General features: G+C 64.1%; 1 non-coding gene across 1 annotated transcript; it reads left to right on the forward strand.

Moving 5' to 3' along the window:
• The first annotated feature begins 902 nt into the window (after window positions 1–902).
• On the forward strand, window positions 903–1021 carry LOC131868977 (5S ribosomal RNA). Its single transcript, XR_009367374.1, has one exon. It is a non-coding gene; the product is annotated as a 5S ribosomal RNA (ribosomal RNA).
• Window positions 1022–5000: the final 3979 nt, after the last annotated feature.

A 5000-nucleotide genomic window follows, 5' to 3' on the forward strand; every position in this document is an offset into this window, starting at 1 on the left:
CCAATGTGGGTTCCAAGGTGCCAGGGTCAGGGTGAGTGCCAATGTGGGTTCAAAGGTGCTAAGTTGGGTGCGAGGTTGGGTGCGAGGGTGGGTGGGTGCCAAGGTGTGCTAGGTGGAAGCCCGGGTGGGTCGGCATCCCATGGGTGTCGAGTTGGGTGCCTGATGGGTGCTTCTTGTCAAGTTTTAGTCGTCGGGACTCATTTCGAGCCTTAGAGGTCGTTTCTTGTCCGGTTGCCCTGTCTTCGACCTGGGAACCCAATTTTGGTCCTCGGGTCCCATTTTTTTTTGTCTCGCATCCCACTTTTGGCCTGTGGCCTTTTCGGGGTCGATTCTCGTTTTGGGCATCAGAGCATGTTTCTTCTCCTAAAACCCAATATTTGTTTATTAAGTCTCGGAACACATTTTTGTTCTCGTGGACCCATCATGGGTCTTGGAACGCATTTGTGGTCCTTGGGTCCCATTTTGCATCCCGAAACTTGTGTTTTGGTGCTTGATCCCTATTTTGGGTGCCCACCTTGCACCAAGTGCGCACCCGGGGCAAACCGAGCGCCTTGGTGCACCGGGGCAAGATCGAGCGTGCACCCGAGGCGCCCCGAACATGCACCAAGGTGCACTCGGCCCACATGTGAGCGCAGGTCGTTGCGCCCGAGGTGGTGTGTGGGCACCGCGTTGCAGACGGGACACTGCACGCACACGACGCCCCGTCCAGGTGCACGCACGTAGGCCGGGCCGGGTGCACACCCGACGCCCTAGCAAGGTGCGCGCACCCGGGCAGGGCTCACACTTGGCGAACGGGGCGCACTTCGCGAGGGAGGGTGTGCACCTCGACGGGGGTGGGTGGCCGGGGTGGATTCGCACGTGGGTCGCGGTTTGCTAAGTACACACTGCGACAAGCTCATAACGGGTGCGATCATACCAGCGTTAGTGCACCGGATCCCATCAGAACTCCGCAGTTAAGCGCGCTTGGGCCGGAGTAGTACTGGGATGGGTGACCTCCCGGGAAGTCCCGGTGTTGCACCCTTTTTTAGTTTTTCGCCGGGCGTCGCAATGCTATTTGAATAAACCTTTTGCCCGTTTGCGTTCTCGTCGGGGCCGGGCCGGGCCGGGGTGCGCTGCCCGCACTACCGCGCGCGCGGGGGCGACACCGAGCGCGCACCCGAGGCGCCCCGAGCACACAGGCCACGGTGCAACCCGGGCGTTGTGCGCGCACCCCGGTGCGCCCGAGGTGCTGCGCGCGCACCCAGGTGAAATCGGTGTGCACCTCGGCCAGTGCGCGCTCGGTCGAGTCGCGCACGTTGGCCAAGGTGCACGGTGATGTTTCTTACTCTAAGGTTCCGCACCAGACGCCCGGGACAGGTGAGCGAAGCTGGGCGGGGCCGGGTGCGCGGCCGGGGCAGGTGCACGCAGCTAGAGAGAGCTTTGGAGCACACCAGAGGTGCGCACCTTGGAGCACACTTCGGAGCGCACCAATGATGCGCTCCATTCAAAAGTTTCCTGAAAAGGCAAAAAAAGTTGAGATTATAGAATTTCCCACTTGAGAGATTGTAAAAAAAAAAAATTTAAAATGAAGGAAACGCGGGTGCCAAGGTGTGCGCGCCCGGGTGCGCAGCCCAGCCAAGGTGTGCGCACCAAGGCGCCCACCCTGGCGAAGGTGCACGCAAGGTGCGCACCCGAGGCAAACCGGACAATTAACCCAACTTTCGACTTCGCGCGCACCTGCGCACCTTGGAGCGCACTTCGGAGCGCTCCTTGGTGCGCACCAATCTTGGGCACCTCGGAGTGCACCATGGCGCCCACCAAGGTGCGCACCCGGGGCAAACCGAGCTCCGACTTCGTGCGCACCTTGGAGCGCACGAAAGGTGCGCACCATGGCGCCCACCAAGGTGCGCAGCCCAGCCAAGGCGTGCGCATCAAGGTGCGCACCCTGGCGAAGGTGCGCACCCGGGGCAAACCGAGCTCCGACTTCGTGCGCACCTTGGAGCGCACAAAGGGTGCGCAACCCAGCCAAGGTGTGCGCACCCCGGGCAAACCGAGCTCCGAATCGTGCGCACCTTGGAGCACACTTCGGAGCCCTCCTTGGTGCGCACCGATGTTGCGCACCTCGGAGCGCACCCGGGGAAAACAATGCAATTAACCCGACTTTCGACTTCGTGGGCACCTCGGAGCGCTCTCGGGTTCGCACCTCGGAGCACACCGAGGTGCGCACCTTTGATGCGCTGCCTTCACCAATTTCCAGAAAAGGCAAGAAAACATTGAGAAGGTGTGCGCACCGAGGTGCCCACCCTGGCGAAGGTGCACGCGAGGTGCGCACCCGGGGCAAACCGGGCTCCGACTTCGTGCACGCCATGCTGCGCACCTTGGAGGGCCATGGTGCGCACCTTGGAGCACACTTCGGAGCGCTCAATGGTGCCCAACCCAGCCAAGGTGCCCACCGCGGCGAAGGTGCACGCGAGGTGCGCACCCGGGGCAAACCGGGCTCCGACTTCGTGCACGCCGCACCTTGGAGCACACTTCGGAGCGCTCCTTGGTGCGCACCAGGGCGCGCAACCCAGCCGAGGTGCCCACCCCGGCGAAGGTGCACGCGGGGTGCGCACCCGGGGCAAACCGGGCTCCGACTTCGTGCACGCCATGGTGCCCACCGCGCCAAGGTGCACGCGAGGTGCGCACCCGGGGCAAACCGGGCTCCGACTTCGTGCACGCCGCACCTTGGAGCACACTTCGGAGCGCTCCTTGGTGCGCACCAGGGCGCGCAACCCAGCCGAGGTGCCCACCCCGGCGAAGGTGCACGCGAGGTGCGCACCCGGGGCAAACCGGGCTCCGACTTCGTGCACGCCATGGTGCCCACCGCGGCGAAGGTGCACGCGAGGTGCGCACCCGGGGCAAACCGGGCTCCGACTTCGTGCACGCCGCACCTTGGAGCACACTTCGGAGCGCTCCTTGGTGCGCACCATGGTGCCCACCAGGGCGCGCAACCCCGCCGAAGGTGCACGCGAGGTGCGCACCCGGGGCAAACCGGGCTCCGACTTCGTGCACGCCGCACCTTGGAGCACACTTCGGAGCGCTCCTTGGTGCGCACCAGGGCGCGCAACCCCGCCGAAGGTGCACGCGAGGTGCGCACCCGGGGCAAACCGGGCTCCGACTTCGTGCACGCCATGGTGCGCACCAGGGTGCCCACCGCGGCGAAGGTGCGCACCCGGGGCAAACCGGGCTCCGACTTCGTGCACGCCGCACCTTGGAGCACACTTCGGAGCGCTCCTTGGTGCGCACCAGGGCGCGCAACCCAGCCGAGGTGCCCACCCCGGCGAAGGTGCACGCGAGGTGCGCACCCGGGGCAAACCGGGCTCCGACTTCGTGCACGCCATGGTGCCCACCGCGGCGAAGGTGCGCACCCGGGGCAAACCGGGCTAGGACTTCGTGCACGCCGCACCTTGGAGCACACTTCGGAGCGCTCCTTGGTGCGCACCATGGTGCCCACCAGGCCGCGCAACCCAGCCAAGGTGTGCGCACCAAGGTGCACGCGAGGTGCGCACCCGGGGCAAACCGGGGTCCGGCTTCGTGCACGCCGCACCTTGGAGCACACATCGGGGCGCTCCCGGGTTCGCACCGGCGTTGCGCACCGTGGTGGGCACCTCGGAGCGCACCGTGGTGGGCACCTCGGAGCACACCAAGGTGGGCAGCGAGGTGCGCACCTTTGATGCGATGCCTTCACTAATTTCCATAAAAGGCAAAAAAAAACGAGATTTTAAAATTTCCGTTTTGAAAGATAGTGAGAAAAAGGGAATGCTGGTGCCATCTTGAGCCCGCCCTGGTGCGCAGCCCAGCCAAGGTGTGCGCACCAAGGTGCCCACCCTGGCGAAGGTGCGCGCCCGGGCAATTAACCCAACTTCCAACTTCGCGCGCGCCAGGGTGGGAGCGCACCCAACAACCGGGCCTGGGAAGAGCCAATGCGAGAAACCCCACCAAACGCTCTGACAAAAAAAGAGGGGGCGCTCCAGTAACCCCGCTTCGGAGCGCACCCTGGGCAAACCCAGCCAGGGTGCCCACCCCGGCCAAGGTGCAGGCGAGGTGCGCACCCGGGGCAAACCGGGCTCCGACAACGTGCACGCCGCACCTTGGAGCACACTTCGTAGCGCTCCCGGGTGCGCACCTCAGAGCACACCAAGGTGGGCAGCGAGGTGCGCACCTTTGATGCGCTGCCTTCACTAATTTCCAGAAAAGGCAAAAAAAAGAGGAGATTTTAAAATTTCCGTTTTGAAAGATAGTGAAAAAAACGGAACGCGGGTGCCATCTTGAGCCCGCCCTGGTGCACAGCCCAGGTAAGGTGCCCACCCTGGCAAAGGTGCGCACCCGGGCAATTAACCCTACTTCCGACTTCGTGCGCGCCAGGGTGGCAACCGGGCCTGGGAAGAGCCAATGCGAGAAACCCCACCAAACGCTCCGACAAAAAAAGAGGCGGCGCTCCAATAACCCCGCTTCGGAGCGCAGCCGGGGCAAACCCAGCCAAGGTGCCCACCCCGACGAAGGTGCACGCGAGGTGCGCACCCGGGGCAAACCGGGCTCCGACAACGTGCACGCAGCACCTTGGAGCACACTTCGAAGCACTCCCGGGTGCCCACCGGCGTTGCGCACCGTGGTGGGCAGCGAGGTGCGCACCTTTGATGCGCTGCCTTCACTAATTTCCAGAAAAGGCAAAAAAAAATGAGATTTTAAAATTTCCGTTTTGAAAGATAGTGAAAAAAACGGAACGCGGGTGCCATCTTGAGCCCGCCCTGGTGCGCAGCCCAGGCAAGGCATGCGCACCAAGGTGCCCACCCGCGGTGCACGCCCGGGGCAAACCGGGCTCCGACTTCGTGCAGGCCGCACCTTGGAGCACACTTCGGAGCGCTCCTTGGTGCGCACCATGGTGCCCACCAGGGCGCACCCGGGGCAAACCGGGCTCCGACTTCGTGCACGCCGCACCTTGGAGCACACATCGGAGCGCTCCCAGGTTCGCACCAGCG

Source organism: Cryptomeria japonica, unplaced genomic scaffold, assembly GCF_030272615.1.
Source record: "Cryptomeria japonica unplaced genomic scaffold, Sugi_1.0 HiC_scaffold_228, whole genome shotgun sequence".
NCBI classification, from domain to species: domain Eukaryota; kingdom Viridiplantae; phylum Streptophyta; class Pinopsida; order Cupressales; family Cupressaceae; genus Cryptomeria; species Cryptomeria japonica.